Raw genomic sequence first — 24928 nt, 5'->3', positions numbered from 1 at the left:
CCTGAAATTGAAATTCACGGGTTACATATACCAACCGTTTTGTATCTGGAAGCACCACAAGCAAAAGAGTCAACTCCACTTATTTCTCCAATGCTAAATGCTGAAGTTCCTACTACACCAATTCTCGATTTGGAATCTGAAGATCAGAATTTGGAACCAGAATCTCCTTATGTTACACAAACTCTGTTGTTATCAGAAGATGATGAGATTTTACCAAATTCTGGAGCCAGTGCTTCAGCAAGTGCTCCATTCAGTGCTCCAATTCTTGGAAAAGAGGCACTACTAAAGTTTGTTGAAGAAGATGCTCCTGTTCCTTGGAAGAAACCTTTAGAGGAGTTGAATGGACCAAGAAGTGGAATGAACCTGACTTCATTCCCAGCTCAAATGTTCTTACAGAATATGTTGCCAAAGCTGATGAGTTGCTGACAAGTTCTGATTTCAAGCACCAACTTAAAGTCACTGCTCTCAGTACTAAAATCTTCAAGGTCTACACTCCAAGACTCATGAAAAGGTTGATAAACTTCAGGAATCAGCTGATAAGATAGTCCTGATGCTCAAACTAGACAAGAATAGGTTTATCAGACCAATTCAAGAGAAAGTGGAAGCTATTGAAAAAGTTCAAGAAAAGCAGCAGGCCCAACTGGATGAGGTCCTGCAGAATTAAGCCTCTCAACAAACACAACTCAATGAAATCCAAGCTTCAGTGGAACTCCTTTTTTCTCTACTCCTGCCTGGATGATGCCAAAAAGGGGGAGAAGGTAGTTAAGCCAAATGCTCAATTAGCAAATCACTGTGAAGAAAAAGGATGATTCTGAAGATGACCAGGGAAACCCTAGCAAGGGCAAAGGTCAAAGCAACCAAAGAAGCAAAGTTTCTTCACAGAAACTAATTTCTGATTCTAGCAAATCTTCTACACAGAACAATTCAAGTTCTGAAGCTTTGAATGATTTTCTCTTCGGAAAATTCCCTTCAACCAATTCTTTAGTTCGGATTTTTCTGGTAAAAAAAGAGACTAGTCCCCTTCCTGGCTTGAAAAGTAAGGTGTATCAAGTTTCATATTTCATTTTCTGATAGCAAGTTCTGATAATCAAATTCTGATGACAAAGTCTAATGTTCTGATTTAGTCTGGAAGTGAAGACTCTCAGAAGTTTTTATAAACTTTGAAGCCCAAGGGAAGGGAGATTACTGTCTACTATAAGGATCCCAAGATTCAGACTTTTGATGAAGAAATTACGAGGAGATTATTTCTCAAGCATAATCCTGGAATGGATTTAGAGACTCTAAAGGAGGAAGAAGCTAGATTTGCAGCTGAGAAGATAAATCTTAAATCTAAAGCTTCTAATGCAAAGAAACCTCCAAGGCCTAAGGAAAAAGGCATTATGATCAAGGAAATGTCAACTTTTGAGGCTTCAAAGCCCAAGACAAGATCACAAGTTGAAATTGATCCCAAGGCAAAAGGGGAAGGAAAGATCGATGAACCAACAAAAAAACATGAGATGAAGATTACTCAAATCCTGATGGATCCTGTATGCAAAATGGTTTAGGTTTTTGATGATACAGCTGCAGAAGATGAAACTGTTAAAACTCTGAAAAGAAAGAAAATAACAGAAGAATCTAAGACAACCTCTGACATAGATCAAGTTGTTTAGAGTGAAGACATTTCAGAACAACAAGGTATAAATGAAACAGCTAATCCTGATCAAGTCATCAAGACATCAACCTCTGACAGAGCTCAAGTTAATTTGAACAAGATGACAATTGCTGATAAGAAGAAGCTGCTATGGAACATAGCTACTCCAGTGGAACCTAAGTCTAATCTAATGATTAATCAACTTGAAACGTTTGGGTTAAGAGCCAAGCAACCTAGAGATAGAGCTGGATTAGGTTCTGATGAAGAAAAGATAAAAACAGGAGTAGAAGTTACTCTCAGAGATCCTTTCATATTGACAGACAAACCATATGAACAAATCAAACAAAAGCACCTTGACAAAGTGCTGTCTGCTCAAATTATGATAGATGCTCATGATTAAGATGATCTAAAAGAGAAATTGATCTTATTTCTCAATGATGGCAGAACTTACAGACTAGATGATACTGATGTGCTAAAGAAGTCTGTCAAAGAGCTTCAACATATTCACTACCTTCTGGAAGTAAAATCTGATGTTACAAGAAGATGGTCAGAATATATTTTAAAGGCTACAAGAGATCTTCTCAGAATCTCTGGTACAAAGGCTTCTCAGTACATTCCAAAAATAACTGAAGATGATGGAAGAGAAATTCCTATAAGGAAGAACTCTGTTAAGGTGGAAGCTATTCTGAAAGGAAAGTGTCTATGCTATAATGAAGACTCTTCATATCCTAGAGTTATCAGACTTGGAGATGGTCTTGAAAGAACATCTATTTCAACACTCAGAACAGCCATTTATCAAATTGGTGATAATAAAGATGAAGAACTGATGCAAGTCAAAGCACAGTTGATTAAAGTTCTGAGAAAAGCTGTAGTTAGTTGTCTAAATAAACTCTCATTACATTTGCACTTAAATGTTTTTGACATCATCAAATCTATTAACTTGTATATTTTTCATAATTTACAAGTTGGGGGAGATTGTTAGATATATTTGTGATGTCATGTTTAATCTGATTTGTGTTTAGTATCAGAACTTAATATCAGGACTTATCAGGACTTACTGGAAATCAGAACTTACTGAAGTCAGAACTTATATCAGAATTTAAAGGCTTAGAAGATATATCAGGACTTAAGTGCCAGCAGACTATCAGATAAGGAATACGGCTGATTTACCGGAGATGATCTGGATTAAAACAAATAAAGATATCATGGAGAGTTGGATAGCTATAGGACTACAAAAGATAATATCTGATTGATATTTTTAGAGACAAAATCGTATTCCATATCAATTAGAAGATATCTTGTAACTGTGTAACTGATATAAACAAAGCTTAGGGTTTACACTATAAGTGTAAGAAAATAGGAATATTATTCTTGTAACCCTAGCAGCTCTTAGTGATATTGTCATCACTGAGAGAGTAGTTTAACCTACTTTGTAACAGAGTTTATTATATTGATAAACTTGATTACTGTTACATACTTGTGTTTTAAATCGATTTGATTGTATAAACACTATATTCAACCCCCTTTTATATTGTTGTGTTACCTAACAAAGAAGAAGTGCAGAAGGAAGCCGAAGTGGAACCAAGGAAGACTATTGTTGAGCACACTCCTCCCGAGGGTAATACAGGGGAGAAACAGATCTATCCTCCACCTCCTTTTCCTAAGAGGCTGCAGAAGAAGAAACTGGATAAGCAGTTTGCGATGTTTCTAGAGGTGTTCAAGAAACTTCAAATCAACATACCTTTCGCTGAAGCTCTTGAGCAAATGCCTAGTTACGCAAAATTCATGAAAGGTATTCTCTCTAGGAAGGTGAAGCTTGATGACTTAGAGACCGTTGCTCTCACGGAGGAATGCAGTGATGTACTGCAACATAAATTGCCTCTGAAGCTTAAAGTGTTGGGTTTCGAGCACATAAACGCAACGAAAATAGTAATTAAAAACGTAAAAAATAAGAATTTTCGAAACCCGCCGCAGGATTCATGTGAAAAATATATATTTAATTCGTAGATCAGATTGTTTACCTTAAGAAGCTTTACCAATTGGTTGACTAGTGGAGATCCAAAGCTTGTTCAATCACCACGCATCCCGCTCTCACGATCTACGCTCTATCGGTATCCACACGAATGCTTGAACTCAAGGATTGAATGTGTACTAGCACAAATTCGTTTCTTCTTGCTCTCTCCATCTTCTCCTTTGGTGGCTAGGGTTTTAGTAAAAGTCTTGCATCCAAAATCAGCCACAGAAGAGATATTATATATGGAGTAGAAAAAGAATTATACTCTTAACTAATTAGGAGTTATTAATAATTCGAAATTCCCATTTGCATTATAATTAAGTCTCACTTAATTATTTAACAAATAAATTTCATAATTATTAGTAAATTCGAATATCATTATTTATAATATTAATTAAGTTTGACTTAATGGTGTTGGTTTTTTAAATACGGCTTGCATGTCGTTAATCTTGTAATTATTATATCTCGAATGTAACTCGAGTTCTTCTTGTAAGTTAATTAGATTAGTTTTCATATTTCATTCTTGTAATGTACATGAAGACATGAAGATTTGAAGATCAAGGGTAATCCCACACGGAGGCCATCCAAGGAAGCAATACAAGAAAGAAGACATGTAATAGTTAGCCTGTATTTATTTTCCACCTTAGATTGACCTAGATCTTTGTCATTAGCTTGATAAAGATCACATAGGATGAAGCCATAACCAACCACATTTAATTTATCGCACTTTACATATATATGCTCATATGATGAATGCATGTGTAGAGTAGTTTATAAAGATGCATCCTTAATTAGATTTAGGATGTATGTATTAGATACGACACCCATGCCATGCTTGCTAAACAAGATAAAATCTGTAACAATTCAAGATTTTAAAATGAACAAACGATTATGAGATTCTCTTGTTTATGAAACACGGAAAAAATACAAATTTCTTTGTTTCTGACATGAGGCGATTTTGTCAAAAGCGAGTTCATTGAACTTGTAAGGTTGTGGGTTTTAAGCGAGACCGTTGTGACTCCCTCACTACCTGGAAATCAACCATTGACGAATATTGATTTGAAGTATTTTATTCAAGGAAAAATTGGAAATCTCTTTATGATGGGATCATGATCGTTTTAAAATTAACAAAACCCTAAAGTTAATATTAAGTTGATCAGATGCCTTCCAATGAGTCCAATGCGTTAACCTCTAGATCGACCAGGAGTGGGTTCGCCAAAGCTAAGTACTCCTATCTATCGTGGGAGATGTGTTGAAGTATATTGATACTTTTTGACCATTGGGTTTGACTTAACTAAGTTATCACGATAGGATTGTGAACTTAGAGGCATAGAGTTTGGCGAGATATATTAGATAAATATGAACAAATATTGTTACACCAAGCTATCCAAGAGTTATATAGTTGATATAATTGACAAATGTTGTCTACCTAAATAATCATGTTTTAGGAGAAAAGCCAAAGCTGACCTAACGCGTGGTGAAATATGGATCTTGGCTCACTAGAAAGGATATAGAAGATATTTTTTTCGAATTAATAGTGAGGGCTATTGATTTGATAAAAATAGTGGGAGATATATATTGTGAATATATATATATATATGAATAATCACTTGAATATAATTTAATGATCATCTGTAGAAGTAGTCATTTTAGGCACTTTAATATTGTAGATATCAAATGACAATAACACAAATAACTTCTCTATGTAATAGTCCTTGAGAAAGATAAACTAACATGAAATAATTTCCTCGATTGACATGGGAACTTGAGGATTGTCCTCGGGTTCAAGGATGTCACACAAACCTCTCTCTTATTTCTTCTAACTGAGAATGAAACATGTGCAGATGTTAGTGTGAAAACACGCGCTAAAATTCACGCAAGTATACGCGTTCGCAAGTAGTATAAGATATAAATCAGATTCGTTCCCACAGAGACTGGTTTAGGTTAAGTTCAATTTATGCACCTATGCAACAATGTATGGCTATGTTCAATGCTAAGATAATAACAATTTGGGTTTTGATTAAACTAAGAGATTATACTAAATAGCATTAACTAAGAGAATTGAGGTTGAATTACTATATATGAAAAACATGGGATTCTAACTTCATTAAATACTTCATTCAATAGCCTTATTGTTCTTAACCTTAGCTTGTAATGGTGATGACACTAATCAGATAACACGAAACTAGTAAACGCCAACTTTCATTGTATGAATACCCTACTACCAATCATCCACAAAAGAGATAGAAGTTGAATAGACACCAATTATGCTTAGTCCTTATATGTCTATAAGAATTGAAAACATAATGGTTTAATGCGCAAGTTATCTATCGTGATTACACAGGACAAGTAAGATGGTTAAAAGTACTTACAAATCATGCATAACAAATACATGAACCTATGCTAGCATGACAAGTTCTAAATCTCTATATTCACTGTCGCTTCAAAATAGATTAACAAACTATCTTATATTTTAGCTACGCACATAAGACGAATAAGCACAACCAATACTAAGATATCATACAAATCACCACACACCAAGATATCAAAATAATAATATTGAAATCTATAAGTAAATCCGCTAGAATCCCATGACAACGATTAGTTCATAATCGAACTCATCATCACCATGGGTTCCAAAGAAAGCATGGTATAAAACAAGGTCTTAATAAACTGAATAATAATTAAAGTACGAATAAACGAGATCTAGGTTCAACAAGAATGAAAACGAGCATCCAAAGTTATAACTAATTCAAGAATCACAAGTTGAAAACAAGATCTTCTTTTTCGGAGTTGTTTTGTGCTTCTAGGTCTTCTCCTGGTATCCCAATCTTCCCGGATGATGAAAACCCTTTTTAAGTATATATACGCCCCTATTGGACTTGGACCCTTAAAATCGTCAAATTCCACTCAAATAAGGTTTTTCCAGCGAAATCAGCGAAGTCAGCCGCGCATTAGCATCAGCAGGCGGGCGCTTCACACCAGCTGGCGGGCGCCTGCAAACCTTTTTGGAAAAATTCTGATGAATCTTATTTTGGCCATAACTTGAGTTCTACTCGTCAGAATTAGGCGATTCAACTGCCCACGCGAAGCTAACGAGATTCTATAAAACTTGACAATGGACTAGGCTTCCAATTCTAATCACTTTTTATCATATTTCCTTTAAAAGCTCTTTTCTTCATTTAACTGATACTTGAAATGCAATAACACAAAAACACATCAAAATACCAATAACTTGAGTCCAAAACACCAATTTAAGCTTGTAATGAAGCGTTCCAAGTGGATATAAAATCCACTTATCATACCCCCCAAACTTGAATCGATGCTTGTCCTCAAGCATAAACAGACTCAAAACTACAAAACAAACCTAATACATGAATGCAACTAAATGATAATGCAATGATCCCCTCAGAATAACCATAAGCAAATAAATAAACTAATGCCTCTAAGACAGCAATGACTTAAAATAGAGTTCGAATAAATCCCACAAACCAACTCACAAACCAGAAACGTGCGTGTATGGAATGCTTAACAGATATGCTTCAAAACTAGATCAATCACCATAACTTAATTATCTTCAAGGTAATCACAAGCTTATACAAAGAATATATTCTAGACACAAAATGACTTATAACACTTCAAGATTATTGGAGTTTATTACGGAATCATGCTTTTATTCAACACATAAATAAATGCTTATTTGATCGTGTAATGAGTGAGGTCCATAAAAGACTTATGCAATGGTATCCATTAGCGAGCGTTAGGTTAGAGGATCCCAGACTATAAAAGCCTTAGGTCACTAGGCACAAAGTCCCCTAAGAACTTAATAACTCGAATACCAAGAGCCCACTCGTGATCAAATTGTGCACTGAACCATATTCTTTTTTCTTCTTCTTTTTTTTCTTTTTTTTTCCCAATTTCTGAGCAAGTGCATTTCGCTCCATCTTGCTCAACCCTTAGACTACTCGCATACAATACGAGCCGGCTACTAGACATTTGACGCCTAGCCACAACTAGCAATGAATTCCAATTTCATCTTTTTATGCCTTTATCCATTAAGAGCCTATCAGGCATTCTAAGCATAAGCAATAGATTAACCTCGAAAACCATCAAATCATGACAACAATCTAGCCCTTAAGCATACTCAAAGACTTAGTAAAATTACAAGTGTTTCTAGCATGCAAATCAATTCATTAGGACTTAAACATCCCTCTATTCGCCATCACCACACTCAAATCAACATCAACTTATCAAATATCATAGTTCATCTTAAGGGATCATGCTAAATATGCATGCAAATGCAACTATATGAAATCACATAAAAACAAACAAATATGTCCTAAATGAAACAATCATACAAAAATATGAATGAACTACAACTAAACATGCAATATGAATCTATATGAACACACACTACTAATCCTTACATTATCACCCCCAAACTTAAAATTTTCAATGTCCTTATTGAAGGTAATAATAAGGATTTCAGGCATACCTAGTTCTTGAAAGATCACCCTCTTCGGGTGGAGGATCAGGTGGACAATCATCCTTGCCACTAGTGTCTCGGAAAATAGTGCCCAAAGCCTATGTCGAATCTGCAGCAAAACAACGGTGAATGTCATCCATGGCCTCCATACGCCTAGTTACTCGTCTGTACTGCGCATCACCAACACCAGTCCTATCAACTGCCTGTTGTGCATGAGAAGAACTCTCTGTAGGCACTGGAGGATCCGTTCGGCTACCCTCTACATCATCAAAATATATCCCAGCCCTTATCATGGGGTGCACCTAAGAATGCATAACTCAAGTGATCTGGTAGTGGGTTGAGCTCAAGTGTGGGAGCATCTTCACCAGACAGCTCGAGACACTCCTGAAAAATTGTCAGCTCTGCTAACCCAATAAAATCGAATGGTATATCCAAACTTTCTCTTCCACAGAAGTGCATTCAAAACTTGTAATACTCTGCTCCTTCCTTGTCATCAATAACTGATTTCCCCATTAAGGATCTCTCTAAGATCTCTGACTTTCCCAATTTCTCAAGTTCCGAATTCACGACTGAGTCTACCCACTCTACTTTAAAGCACTCTTCTTTAGCTGTGTGGGCAACTTTATTGCCTTGAACACATTAGAAGTGAACTTTTGATCATGAACATTCATCGTAAGATCTCCTTTTTGCACATCGATCATAGTTCGGCCTGTAGCCAAGAATGGTGTTCCCAAGATAATGGGAATCTTCTTATCTTCCTCCAAGTCTAAAATGACAAAATCAGAAGGGAAGATGAGTTTATCCACCTTGACCAAGACATCCTCCACTATACCTCGTGGATAAGCGATGGAACAATCAGCTAGTTGCAATGACATGTATGTTGGTTTTCGGTTTCAGGTAGACCCAAGCTTCTTGAAGATAGACAAGGGCATAAGATTGATGCTTTGCTCCCAAATCACACTAAACACTTGTCGAATGACAAGTTTCCGATGATGCAAGGAATAGTGAAGCTTCTAGGATCTTGAAGCTTCGGAGGCACTTCTGTTGCAGCACAACACTACATTCCTCCGTTAGAGCAACAGTCTCTAAGTCATCCAGGCTTCACCTTTCCGAGAGAGAATACCTTTCATAAACCTCGCATAGCTAGGCATCTGTTCAAGAGCTTCAGCGAAAGGTATGTTGATATGAAGTTTCTTGAACACCTCTAGAAACTTAGCAAATTGCTTATCCAACTTTTGCTTCTACAGCCTCTTAGGAAAATGAGGTGGAGGATAGATCTATTTCTCCCCTGTATTACCCTCAGGAGGAGTGTGTTCCACAGTAGTCTTCCTTGGTTCACCTCTTGCTTCCTTCTGCACTTCTTCTTCAGCCACAACTGCTTTTTCTGAACTTGAGATTTTTCAGGCTTCTTCGTACTTGCTGAATTTGGGGGCTTGCGACCTTTCCAGACCTCAAGGTGATGGCATTCACCTGTTCTTCAACTTCTCTCTTGCCTGGATTGGCTTCTGTATCACTAGGTGGTCAATTCAATAAGGCGTTAGCAATTTTGCCCTATTTGGTTCTCCAGAGTCTTGATAGAAACAGCCTGGCTTTCGCATATAAGAGCTTGAGTTTTGCACATAATCCTCAACTCCTCCAATTCAGATTTTTCATTCGAATATTGACCTGCACCTTCATGAGTTTGAAGTTGGAGTTGTTGTCTTGGTGCCAGTTGTTTGCTAAAAACCAAGAGGATTAAATTGCTTGTTTTCAAACTGTTGGAACGACTGTTGCATTCCATTCTGATTGTTGCTCCAGCTGAAGTTAGGATGATTCTAGTTGTCAGGATGATTAGTGTCTGGAACTGGTTGCTGCAATCTCTGCAAGTTGCTCACAAATTGAGCTGATTGACTAAATATAACGCATTGCTCCGTTTGATGTGAACCTGCACACAGCTCACAAACACTGCTTATCTGCTTAACATCATAGTTAGCCAGAGAACTCGATCTTCATAGACAACGCCTTTAGTTGAGCAGTGATAGCCGTAGTTGTATCCACTTCAAGAACTCCTACTACCTTGCCATGTGGTAATCTCTGTATTGGATACTGATATTCCTTAGCAGCCATCAGTTCAAATTAGATCATAAGCTTCCTCATAGCTCTTTGCCCAATAATGCTCCACTTGATGCTGCGTCGAGCATGGGTCTTGACTTGTGCTCCCAACCCATTGCAAAACAATGATGATCATCCAATTAGGCATTCCATGATGAGGACACTTCTTAAGGCATCTCTTTGTAGCACTCCCAATCTTCACACAAAGATTCTCCCCTTTGCTGCGCAAATTGAGTAATAGCATTTCTGAATGCAGCTGTCTTCTCCATAGGGAAGGAATTTAGTGAGAAACTTTTGAGCAAGATCTTCCCAAGTAGCAATCGAACCAGCTGGTAGAGAGTATAACTAGCCTTTTAGCCTTATCCCTCAGAGAGAATGAAAAAAGGTCTCAGCTTAATAGCATCTTCAGAAACACCATTGAATCTGAAGATGTCGCAGATCTCTATGAAATCCCTAATGTACGTTTTGGGATCTTCCGTTGGAGAACCCCCCAAACTGGACTGAATTTTGTACCCATTGAATTATGCCAGGCTTGATCTCAAAGGTATTAGCTGTGATAGCTGGCCTGACAATGCTGGATTGAATGTCATGATCTTGGGTTGAGCAAAAATCCATCAAGGCTCCATTCGTGCTGCTGGATCTCCCATTGTAATGAGTACCTGAAGCATAAACAATAAACCGTGAAGTAGACGAATTCGAGTCGCTGAACTTTAACGACCACTGATGACAAGCACATAACTAAAATTAACACCGAGTCCCCGGACAAACGGCGCCAAAAACTTGTTAGTGCGAAAACACACGCTAAAATTCACGCAAGTATACGCGTTCGCAAGTAGTTATAAGATATAAATCAGATTCGTTCCCACAGAGACTGGTTTATGTTAAGTTCAATTTATGCACCTATACAACAATGTATGGCTATCGTTCAATGCTAAGACAAATAACAATTTGGGTTTTGATTAAACTAAGAGATTATACTAAATAGCATTAACTAAGAGAATTGAGGTTAACTTACTATATATGACAAACATGGGATTCTAACTTCATTAAATACTTCATTTAATAGCCTTATTGTTCTTAACCTTAGCATGTAATGGTGATGACACTAATCAGATTACACGAAACTAGTAAATGCCAATTTCGTTGTACGAATATCCTACTACCAAGCATCCACAAAAGTGATAGAAGTTGAATAGACACCAATTATGCTTAGTCCTTATATGTCTATAAAAATTGAAAACATAATAGTTTAATGCGCAAGTTTATCTATCGTAATTATATAGGGCAAGTAAGATGGTTAAAATTACCTACAAATCATGCATATCAAATACATGAACCTATGCTAGCATGGCAAGTTCTAAATCTCTATATTCACTGTTGCTTCAAAAGAGATTAACAAACTATCTTATATGTTAGCTACGCACATACAACGAATAAGCAAAACCAATACTAGGATATCATACAATCACACACACCAAGATATCAAAACAATTAACTATTGAAATCCATAAATAAATCCGCTAGAATCCCATGACAACGATTAGTTCATAATCGAACTCATCGTCACCATGGGTTCCAATGAAAGCATGGTATAAAACAAGGTCTGTTAGATATATTTGATAATGTCATGGCTAATATGATTTATGTTTAGTTTTCAGATCTTACTTAAACAGGATAAATCAGTACTTACTGGAAGTCAGGACTTAAGGATATCAGTACTTATATTATCAGGAGATAATCATCAGAAGATGGATATCAGAACTTAAGTGCTGAAGTATGTTCAGATAAGAATAGTCACTGTCGCTTCAAAAGAGATTAACAAACTATCTTATATGTTAGCTACGCACATACAACGAATAAGCAAAACCAATACTAGGATATCATACAATCACCACACACCAAGATATCAAAACAATTAACTATTGAAATCCATAAGTAAATCCGCTAGAATCCCATGACAACGATTAGTTCATAATCGAACTCATCGTCACCATGGGTTCCAATAAAGCATGGTATAAAACAAGGTCTGTTAGATATATTTGATAATGTCATGGCTAATATGATTATGTTTAGTTTTCAGATCTTACTTAAACAGGATAAATCAGTACTACTGGAAGTCGAGGACTTAAGGATATCAGTACTTATATTATCAGGAGATAATCATCAGAAGATGGATATCAGAACTTAAGTGCTGAAGTATGTTCAGATAAGAATAGTAGCTGATTTAAAGGAAAGAAGATCGAGATAAACATAAGAAGAGATATGCCATGAAGAAGGAGTTCCGTGAAGAATGGAATACTTGGAAGAAAAGATATCTGATTGATATATTTTAGGAAGCAGAATTATATTGCATATTAATTAGCGATTATCTTGTAATTGTGTAGTATATAAACACAGACATAGGGTTTACACTAAAAGTGTTATCATATTCGAGAAGATTATTCATTGTAACCCTAACAGCTGTAACACCCCCAGATCCGGGGTCGGGGATCCGGGTCGTCACGGTCTTTCTTTCCACAATATCACTTCACTTAATTAATAATAAATAACCTTATGCTGTGACCCCACACTAACACACACCACAACCCGTTATAGTCTCAGAGATGAAATTGAAATAAGTACAAGTCTTTAAATCCACAATTTAAAAGTTATTACAACCCAAAATGATTACTTGATAAATTTACAGTTAATTGCCATTATCTGCCATAAGTTATAATTATACATAATTTGATTCCCAAAAATAGAATGCCTGATCTACCAATAGATCTACCTCTGCAGCTATAGCAGCCACAACATCATCGGGAAGATGCGGGACGCTTCCCACGCGCTTGCGCTGGGTCTGCTGGAGTCTGGCCATCTTTCCTAACTGTTGTTGTGTGATGAAGAAATAAAGCAAGAGTGAGCCTTACAGCTCGCAAGATAATATATAGTGATAACAATAATATAAGTATCTAAATGGATACTTACTAGAATCTTTTATCATGTGTAAGATAATTACTTACTAGATATAAGTAAAAACAAGGGATGAAGTTACCAAATACTTCACTATACTTATATCATTTATAAAGCTACTTGAACTACCACTGTTCAAAGTATAAAGAGCTTTCAACAGTTCATCACATAGATGAGACTACAAGACAAGATTTGAATAGATTAAATCTTTGAAATATTATTAAAGGAAATGAAGTTATGATATACTTCATTAAGTTCTGATATATATATACATATATATCCATATATACATCTTCTTTATACATTTCCTGAAACCTCTGTCATGTAAAGTATGAACAGAGTTTGGAACATCCAATGAATTTTGGAAAGGAAAAGAATTTTGGCATAAACCAGATATCTCGCTGATCAGGCAAAGATACCAATAAGTAACCTTTTCTACTAGTAGATGGACGAATTCCCCACTGGTCATCACCCTGGTCGCAATAGGACCTTATGCTGGACTGCCACTCAGCCACTTATGCATTTGATGGACTCCCACTGAGCCACTTACACTATCATGGACGCCCACTGAGCCCATGTTGCTTATGCCGACTCAATAGATGGACTTACTTCCCGAACGTTGGGTAAGTAATCAATTCATTTACCAAAACTGCAACCTCGTTGCGAATATAAAATACACCACAGAGCCGGATCCCTCAGGTTTTGAGCGAGTATTTAAATCCCCTTTGAAAGGAAGATCTTAAATATAAAAATGAGTTTTGGGATCCGCTCTAACTTTTAAAAATCATTTTGATGACTCGAAAACATTTTTAAGAATGTTTGGAGTAATACTGATTTATTAAAATAAATCAGTCCCGATATGAAAGAAAATATCTGAATATTATTATTTAAATAATATTCCCATAAGAATGATTGAGGTAGAAGTTGGAAAACTTATACTTGAAATGAATAGCAATAATCAAAGATATACTTATACGAAAGATATATCTTTATTTGAATAATCAAAAGTAAGTTGATTATCGAAGCATTATTCTTTAATAAAATAAAGAATATTATTAAATAATAAGCGGAGTCATAATACCTCGAATGAAATTATAAATAATATTCATTAAATAAAATAAAGGAGTCATACATCCTCAAATAAATATCCAAGTAATATTCAATAAATAATATAAAGGAGTCATAAGTCCTCGAATGAATATTCAAGATAATATTCAATAATAAAATAAAGGAGTCATAAGTCCTCGGATGAATATTCGAAATAATATTTAATGAATAATATAAAGTTATCGAATAACCCTTATTCGATTAATAGTTTTGAAAACTATAACCATATATATATAATTATATATATACATATACAAAATCTACTTGGGATCCTCGACTCCCGGTTTTAGAAAATGTTTTCACCTTTGGGTCCCTATACTAAGGGTATATGCAAATTACCGCTATCCTCTAGCATAGGTATTATCAACTGAACCAACAGATATATATGGAAAGAATATGAAACAGGCATGCATATGTACCATATAACATGCTACAATATATCACAAGAATTTGCTATAACAAATATGCATTTAACACAAGATCATGCATATACACAAATACATCACAACAACAGTTATAACAGGTAGAAAACTTGCCTGAGCGACTTGGGGTGATAAAAGGCTCGGGACGAGTCTGGTAACCTATAAACAACAAGTAAGTTGGAATTAAACCAAAGTCACTTGTAAATCTATACTTTAACCAACTTAGACTCTAACGCTCGCTTTGCGCTTACTAATTCTCTTAAGTCACTCGAGTACCCTCGACTCCACCATTTTTAATAATTTAACCATTACGAGTTTTAAGGCGATTCCTTCGCTGGTGTCTTACCAACTGCCTATTACACCTTATATAAATGTTTCATACTTCAATTAGTCCTTTAAGGTCTTTAACCTATGTTTCAAAGTAAGGCGAGGGGAAATGTTTCGTTCGCGAAACGCCGTTACTTGAAATGGTCGTTTCTCCTAAACCGTGCATCGGAATCGAACGAACTACATATCAAAACGAAGCTCGTAACATGAACTATCTAAACATGGCAATGGTCAAAATCTAGCAGGGGGTTCTCGGGTCCTAATGTTATGCACAAAAACAGTCTAAAGAAAATCGGACGTTACGACGGCTATGTTTACGCGATTTCCCAATTTTAAACCATTCAACAACCATCACAATTCAACCCCAAATCAATCATACAACCAACATCCATCCAAACCACATCATAACAGCCCCAAAAAATCCACATTAACCATTTATACTTATTCCCCACATGAACTAAAAGCTTTACTTAGGTTCTTTAACTAATTATCAAGATTTACAACTCCAACAATACCACAAAACCAACTAATCTCTACAAACTCAACCAAACTTCAAAAAATCAAGCATCATGCTTCACATATACTATCAAACATATTCATTCCTAATTACTCAAAACTAAATCTAGGGTTTGTAGTTTATACCTTCCTTGGAGAGTGGAGAATCAAGAGAATGGCTTGGAATCACCCTTAAAGTCCTTATCCAAGCTTAATCTAAACAAAACTTCAAGAACACAAATTTTAGTTCTTGAAAAACACTATTCACCATCTTCTTCCATGATTTATAGAAAAAGATTGGCTTGGAATTAGAAGCTTAAACTTATAGGAAGTATGTAACTATCCATGGGGAAGCTTAGATAAATACCTTGCTAAATAGTAAGTGATGGAGCTTGGATCTTCATTTTCCTAAGAAAGAAGCCGAGAGCTTCAATGGAAAAAAGAGGGTTTTGTGTTTTGTTTGGTGAAAAAAATGAAATGTTTGCTTGGTTGGTTGATTTTTGTGTTGTTTTAGGTTAATTACTTAATTAACCTTGATTTTGTGTGGTTATAATTCAACCACACTTCCTTCCCTTCTATGTCATGCTTATGTCATCATGTGGTGTCATCCTTCCCTCTTTGTCCTCTTCCCATTGGTTGGATGACATCATCCCCTCTAATCTCTTTGATTAACTTCCTAATTGTTTGCCTAATGACCGCTGATCTGTTATACGGTTCGCTTAACTTTCGTTCTCATTTCTCGTTTGAGGGATCATACCCGGGATCTTATTACTTAGGTTCCCTTAACCTTTCTCAATACATTATATTCCTTTTTATGATCCTCTATTATAATCCTTTAATTTAAATTCTTTTTATCCTGCTACCTTATACTCAATTCTTTCCGTATCTAGTGGATTTCCGGGAAAAATCAAAGTGTTCGGAAATTGGATTCTGACGATCTTTACATACACTTATATACCACATAGAGTACTAATAATATCCCAGAAGATCAATAACAGAACCCCTACATAGTGTGGCATGAAAAGTTTTCTCATTCAGCAAAAACACTATTCATAAGGGTTTCAAAATTTTCCAAAAATTGGGGTTATTACAACAGCTCTCGTGATATTTGTTCATTACTGAGAGGTAACAGTTCCATACTGTAACAGAGTTTATTGTTTCAATAAAGTTTGTTTTCTGTTACTTGAAATATTAAAAGTTCGATTTGATTGTATTTTACACTGTATTCACCCCCTCTACAGTGTGTGTGACCTAACAAGTGGTATCAGAGCCTATCTGTTAACGCACATACAATTAAAGATCCAAACACAATCATGTCCGACACAGAAAACTCCAACTAAGCCTACCAAAACTGAAGAACCTCCAAAGACACAAATTCAAAGTCGGTATGAAACCATCAGAGTTCCCATACTGAGACCATCTGAATATGCCATATGGAAGGTGAGGATGACCATGTTTCTGGAAGCTACAGATCCAGAATATCTTGATAGAATCAAGGAAGGACCTCACAAACCAACCAAGCTCGCTGTTGCAATTGCAGGTGAAGCAGCAAAGACCGTACCAAAGGAGAAGAGTGATTATACTGCTGAAGATATCGCATCAATTGCTAAGGATGCTAAGGTACGACACTTACTGCATAGTGCCATTGATAATGTAATGTCAAACAGGGTAATTAACTGCAAGACTGCTAAGGAGATATGGGATGCTCTGGAAACAAGGTGTCAGGGAACTGATACAATTAAGAAGAACAGGAAGACAATACTCACTCAAGAGTATGAACACTTTGACTCAAAGGCTAATGAATCATTGACTGATTTATATGATAGATTTGTCAAACTCTTGAATGATCTGTCACTGGTTAATAAGGAGTATGATCTTGAAGATTCAAATCTTAAATTCCTGTTAGCTCTTCCTGAATGTTGGGATTTGAAGGTAACAACAATAAGAGACAACTACAGTCTTGATGAAACAACTCTTGATGAAATTTATGGAATGCTCAAGACTCATGAACTTGAGATGGAACAAAGAAGCAAGAGGAAAGGAGGAAAGTCAAGGACAGTTGCTCTTAAGGCTGAAGAAGAATCCCCCAAGGCAGCTACCTCAAGAAAAGACAAGGGTAAAGCTCTTTTCACAAAGTCTGATACTGAGTCATCAAGTTCTGAAAGTGATGATGACTCAGATTCTGAAAGCTTGCCTGAGACTGATGCTGATGAGGAGATGATGAAGCTGTGTGCCTTTATGGTGAAAGGGGTCACAAAAATTGCATACAGGAAGTTCAGGAAGGGAAAGAAGTTTTTCAGGAAAGGCACAAGTTCTGATAAAAAGAATTTCAGAAGATCTGAGGGCAGAGGAGGAAAGTCTGATAGAGGAGATTATACCAATGTCAAATGCTATAACTGTGGTGAGAAAGGCCACATATCTCCTGATTGCAAGAAAGTGATGGGTGACAAAGGCAAGGCTCTGGTCATAAAGAAGAAAAGCTGGACAGACACCTCAGACTCTGAAAGTGAGGAGAACTATGTTTTGATGGCAAATGCTGATAAAGAAAGTGCTGAGAGCAGTTCTGAAGCTGCTGAAACAAAGGGCAACAGGAAAAATATTCTAATTCTGGACAGTGGATGTTCAGGACATATGACTGGAAATAAAGCCCTGCTATCAGACTTTGTGGAGAAAGCTGGCCCAAGTGTTTCTTATGGAGATGGCAACATTGGAAAAACATTGGGATATGGCAATATCAATCTTGGGAATCTCATCATTAAAGAAGTAGCTCTGGTCTCAGGACTTAAACATAATCTGCTGAGTATAAGTCAAATCTGTGACAGAGGTTATCATGTTGATTTCTTTGAAGAACACTGTGAAGTTGTGAGTAAATCTAAAGGCAAAGTTGTTCTAAAAGGATACAGGCGTGGTAACATTTATGAAGCTAAGCTTTCAACAAGTACTGATGGTTCTGCAATCTGTCTGATGAGTAGAGCATCAATTGAAGAAAGCTGGAATTGGCACAAGAAACTCTCTCATTTAAATTTCAACAATATAAATGAACTAGTCAAGAAAGATCTTGTGAGAGGACTGCCAAAGTCAGTATTTGCTCCTGATGGCCTTTGTGATTCTTGTCAGAAGGCCAAACAAAGAAAATCTTCATTCAAGAGCAAGACTGAATCATCAATTCTTGAGCCTTATCATCTACTACATGTTGATCTATTTGGTTTAGTGAATGTCATGTCTATTGCAAAGAAGAAATATGTGTTGATCATAGTGGATGATTTCACCAGATACACATGGGTGTATTTCTTGCACACAAAAAGTGAAACTGCATCTATCTTGATTGATCATGTCAAACATCTGGATAAATTGGTCAAAGATTCTGTGAAAACCATAAGGAGTGATAATGGCACTGAGTTCAAGAATTTGATAATGGAAGAGTTCTGCAAAAACCATGGAATTAAGCAGGAATTTTCTGCTCCTGGAACTCCATAGCAAAATGGAGTTGTTGAAAGGAAGAATAGAACTCTCATTGAAGCTGCACGTACAATGCTTGAAGAAGCAAAGCTTCCAACCTATTTCTGGGCTGAAGCTGTGCAGACTGCTTGTTTTACTCAAAATGCAACACTCATTAACAAGCAAGGAAAATCACCATATGAGATGGTGAAGAAAAAGAAGCCAAATATGAAGTACTTTCATGTATTTGGATGCAAGTGTTTTGTTCTCAAGACTCATCCTGAACAGCTATCTAAATTTGATCTAAAAGCTGATGAAGGAATCTTTGTTGGATATCCACTTTCCACAAAAGCTTTCAGAGTCTATAATTTGAGAACAAGAGTGGTCATGGAATCTTTTAATGTCACTTTTGATGACAAGAATATTACTGGTCTTGAAGATTTTATTGATCATGATCAGTTGAGATTTAAAAATGAAGACTCAAGTTCTGATACTGAAAATCCTGACAGTCTAAGTCCTGATACTGTAAACTCTGATGGATTAAACTCTGATGTTATTGAAACTGTGGTGACTATGCCAAAGGAAGATGCACCTATGCGGGGGGAGCATACTCAAGAACATACCACATCTCAAGAAGCATCAGAACATACATCTGGCTCTTCAAGTTCTGATTCGTCAAGTTCTGACAAGCCAAGTTCTGATAGTTCTGAAAATCTAAATTCTGAAGAATCCAACTCAGAGAGCATAGTTTCATGGGGACCATCAGAAAATGAAAATGAAGACAGCATGGATCATGGGGGAGCATCCAATTCTAAAGAAAACCTTCCATCTGCAAGGAAGTGGACTAAATCACATACACCTGATTTGATAATTGGAAATCCTGATGCAGGTGTCAGAACCAGAACAGCTACTTCAAACGAATATCTTACAATTCTTTTCTCTCTCAGACTGAGCCAAAGAAAGTAGAAGAAGCTCTTCAAGATGCTGATTGGGTGCAAGCAATGCAGGAAGAGTTAAATGAATTTGAAAGAAATAAAGTCTGGACCCTAGTGCCAAGACCAAAGAATAGATCTGTTGTTGGTACAAAGTGGGTGTTCAGAAACAAAACTGACATTGATGGCATAATTACAAGGAATAAGGCAAGGCTGGTTGCAAAAGGATATTCTCAACAAGAGGGAATTGATTATGATGAAACATTTGCACCAGTTGCTAGGTTAGAAGCCATAAGGATATTTTTGGCTTATGCTGCTCACAAAAAGTTTAATGTCTTTCAAATGGATGTGAAAAGTGCTTTTCTCAATGGAGAATTGGAGGAGGAAGTATATGTTGAATAACCTCCAGGCTTTGTAGATTCCAAACATCCCGATTATGTCTACAGGCTTGATAAAGCACTTTATGGACTTAAGCAAGCTCCTAGAGCATGGTATGAGACTTTAGCTCAGTTTCTTCTGGAAAGTGGATTCAACAGAGGAACAATAGACAAAACACTGTTCTATCTCAACCATGGAAAGGACTTACTTTTGGTCCAGATTTATGTTGATGATATCATTTTTGGGTCTACAAATGACAGACTTTGCAAAAAGTTTGCCAAACTGATGCAGTCAAGGTATCAGATGAGTATGATGGGGGAACTTAGCTATTTTCTGGGCCTTCAAGTCAAGCAAAATGAAGAAGGCACTTTTATTTGTCAAACTAAGTACACCAGAAACTTGCTGAAGAAATTTGGAATGCAAGATTGTTCAAGTGCATCCACTCCCATGGCCACTGCAACAAAACTGGATAAGGATACTGGTAAATCAGTAGATATTACTGATTACAGAGGTATGATTGGCTCTCTACTCTATCTAACTACTTGTAGACTTGATATCATGTATGCTACCTGTCTTTGTGCAAGATTTCAAGCAGATCCAAGAGAACCTCACTTAACAGTTGTGAAAAGAATTTTTAAATATCTTAAGGGAACAGCTGATCTGGGATTATGGTATCCCAGAGAATCAGATTTTAAACTAATAGGTTACTCAGATGCAGATTTTGCAGGTTGCAAAATTGACAGGAAAAGCACAAGTGGAAGCTGTCAATTTTTTGGAGGCAGATTGGTTTCTTGGTTTAGCAAGAAACAAAAGTCAATTTCCACATCAACTGCAGAAGCAGAATATATTACTGCAGGAAGTTGTTGTGCACAGATTCTTTGGATGAAGAATCAGTTATTGGATTATGGGTTAACATATTTCAAATCCCTATTTACTGTGATAATCAAAGTGTTATTGCTATGACAGGTAATATAGTTCAACACTCTATGACAAAGCACATCAGCATCAGGTACCACTTCATCAGGGAACATGTAGATGAAGGTACAGTGGAATTGCACTTTGTTCCAACAGATCAACAAGTAGCAGATGTCTTCACAAAATCATTGTGTGAAGCTACTTTTACAAGATTGGTAAATGAACTTGGAATGGTTTCAGGTTCTTTCTCTAAATCTGCTTAGTTTTGTTCTGTTGCATCAGACTTTATGATCAGTATTTACAGAATTCAATCTCTTTGTGTATTTTGTGCTTAAATGAAAAATATGTTTAAGTACTGACTTTTGTCTGATCAATGTTTCTAAACTCTGATAGTGATATGTCTGTTTAGGTAACTATTCAATCCTATGAGGATAACTGTACTAGATGCTGACCTAGTAGTCTTCAATAAACAAGGGATCCCATGTAAGAAGTAATTATTTTTGTGGAAATCTATTGACACAAGCAAATTCTGATAATTGAGCTTAGTTGAGTTTACTTTGTCTATCTTATTACTAAGTCACAAACTAGAATAATGTTGCTCATCTGTTAAGTTCTGATGCTAGTAAACCTGTTGAATGAACTAAGTGCTGATAAACCTCACTTATCAAAAGAAAAAAAAATGAAACAAGGATTAAAAATCAGGTACTCCTTTGAGATCTAGAGTAAAAATGTGGAAGGGAAGACCCAAGTGCATTGCTGGTATTAAGTAATATGCATCAGAAAAGCAAATAAAATATTTTCTTGATGACTTTTCACACTCTATGATTACTGGAGAAATACTCTGATAATAGCATAAATTCTGATAAGCAGTCGTGACTCACTTACACTGAGAAGCCACTGTAAAAAGGAATTTAAAAAGATGCACAAAATTAGCACATAATAGTTGAGGTGGACTCATGCATAAACTCATTCACCAGTAGGTTTCAGGATAATGACAGCTCTTTAGAAAAGTTTTAGTTATGCCTTATTTCTAAGATGTACTGAAGTGAATCAGACTTTACTCTTTGTCTGATATTTAGCTTAATGCACACACTAACCACTCCATATGAATGATGAAAATCACTGTGATGATCTATGTTATTTTAGATGAACAGTCATTGTGTCACATTGCACAAATTCTGAGGACAAGTTTTGATTGCATGTTCTGATGATTATGTTCTGAAGAATATAAATCAGAATTTGTGTGAGGATTTACTAAGATAGGCATTCATTTTTCGAGTTAAGAGATTATGTTCTGATGACTGTTAAGTTCTGATATAAGTCTAAGTTCTGATATTCACGTCTGATTCTTTACTTGACTTATTTGTGGATAAAATTTGACAATAGTCTCAGTTTAAACCTGAATATGTTGAAGTGGAAGATTAATAGTCACTATGGTTAGGGATAGTGGTACTCGTACTTGAACAGTCAACTTTTACTTGCTTCTTGTGCGCATTAAACCATGTTTTCTCTTTCCAATGAATGTTTTTCTTTTTCACCTTGATTAATGGAATAACTGGGTAAGTGGAACGGTTTTTCCTTGAAAAACTGCAAGTGGGTAAGTAATGATTACTGTTTTCTCGAGCCCAGTAACTATCCGTTATTACTGCATGTCTGACAGGTGTCCAACGGTTACATTTTTTTAAAAGGTATAAGTAAGACAGAGAGAGGATTTTTTAATCTTTTATTTCCTTTCACACTTTTTCTCTCTATTTGCTTTTACTCTCTTACTTCTTCTAACGTTGGTTTTTTATATAGACATTCTATCAAACACCTAACAGGCACTTACACATCTCGATTAATTTCATGGCACCAAAGGATTTAATCATTGATGGAGCTAAATTTGTTCCAAACAATTATGCTGCTATTCTTGATAATGCTGAAGCTCCATCTGAATTACATTTTGTGCAAGATCTTCTTGCACATAGTGAAATCGGGTATGCGTTGACCCAACCTTCTGTCTTCTCAAGTCAACAAGTTCTGACACTTTGGAGGACTGGAAACTTTGATAATGGTGGTCCAAATGGTACTCCTAGTATTGTTTTCGAAGTGGGTGATTCTTCATATGCAGTCACTCCTGGTACAATACGTAAGGCTCTACATCTCCCAGAAGGATGTACTTTTTCACTTCCAGAGGAATCAGCTCTTCAGGAGTTAATGGCCAGTTTGGGATATGAACAGAGTTTGGCAAAGCTTGGGCAGTTGAAACGGGCTCATATCAGGAGGGACTGGAGCTTCTTCTTCGACTGCATCACTAAAGCTTTTGGGAACAAGTGTTCGAATTTTGATGCCATCCCCATAATGAGTCAGCACATCGGGTATGCCATTATAAACCAAACTCATTTTGATTTTGCAACGGCTATAATTGGTTTTATTAGGGATAGGATGACAGAGGATAGGAATGTTGTCTACTTTGCTAGATTCTGTCAACTTATATATACTTTTTGTACTGATGAACCTCAACTAATTAGTACCTCAACTCCACCTTTTAAAGTTGCAAAACGATACTTTAATGACCTTGTATATGCTGACACTAAGAAACCAGTGGTTAGACCTTTACAGATTCCTCAATCTGTAAAACAGATCTTAGTAAATGCTGATCCTGATACCTATAAATCTGTTTATCCTGATGTTCAATCAACAACAACCTCCCAAACACCACAACAACCATCAGCACCTACCACCCATACTACTCAACCTATACTAAGGCAATATCTTAGATCATATCTCTCAACTTCACAGACAGTTCAACCCTCATCCTCAGAACCTGCTATGAACCCTTCATCTTCTAAGCCTAAGAGGACAAAGACTGTTCCTCAAACACCTCAAAAGAGAAGGAGGATTGCTTTGAGAGATGAATCTGATACTGAGGAACAGGTTCCTTCTTCAGAACCTGTTGTTAAAGAAGCTGAGAAAGTGACTTCTCAGAAGGATTCTGGAATTGGGGGATCTAGGCTTCTCAAGAGGCTTAGAAGAATGATTGTTCCTGAAACTCCCAAGGAATCCATATCTATAAAGAGATACAAGAAACAGAGGGCAAAAAGGCCAGTTTCAGATGATGAAGAAGCAGCAGCTAAGGAAGGGGATCAGGAATCTCTGATCTCACAAGAAAAGGAATCTGCTCCAGTCTCTACTTCTCCATCAACTCCAACTCAGGAAGCTATTATTGAAAAGGCCACCACACCATTTATATCTCCTGTTCAAAAATCTGTATCTCCTGTTGATCCAGGCATAAGTGCTGATATTGATATTCAGACCTTGGTTGTGCCTGAAGTAATTCTCTTAGAAGCTCCAACATCAACTAATCCTTCAACAACACATGTTACTGATGTTGTTCAAACTCCAGAGTTATCTACTACACCTTCTCTGCATCCAGATGCTGATGATCAGAATTTCGGTGAGCATCAGGATATGGTTGTTGATCAGAACTTAGAACCAGATCAGCAATTAGAAGATGTTGAAGCCTCCATTGCTACTCACACTGTTGTTTTATCAGAAGATACTGATTCTGTAAGTTCTGATGCTGCAAATGCTGGAGATACTGGTGATGCTGCTCTAAAAGCAGATGCTGATGAAGCAGGTCCTTCAGAACATGCTCCTCAACAAACAGTTCTTAAATCTGAACTTGTTAAGAAGTTTGTTACAAGAGAAGCACCAGTACCTTGGAGTGAAACTCCTGCAGGACAGGAGTGGACTAAGGAA

General features: G+C 36.5%; 1 non-coding gene across 1 annotated transcript; it reads left to right on the top strand.

Moving 5' to 3' along the window:
- The first annotated feature begins 10367 nt into the window (after positions 1-10367).
- LOC141701258 (small nucleolar RNA R71) lies at positions 10368-10475 on the top strand. The gene has a single exon (XR_012566726.1). It is a non-coding gene; the product is annotated as a small nucleolar RNA R71 (small nucleolar RNA).
- The last annotated feature ends 14453 nt before the right edge of the window (positions 10476-24928 follow it).

This window comes from Apium graveolens, unplaced genomic scaffold (genome assembly GCF_009905375.1).
Source record: "Apium graveolens cultivar Ventura unplaced genomic scaffold, ASM990537v1 ctg3654, whole genome shotgun sequence".
NCBI classification, from domain to species: Eukaryota; Viridiplantae; Streptophyta; class Magnoliopsida; order Apiales; family Apiaceae; genus Apium; species Apium graveolens.
The sequence above is the reverse complement of the archived record's forward strand: the minus strand, read 5'-3'. Positions and strand labels throughout refer to the sequence as shown.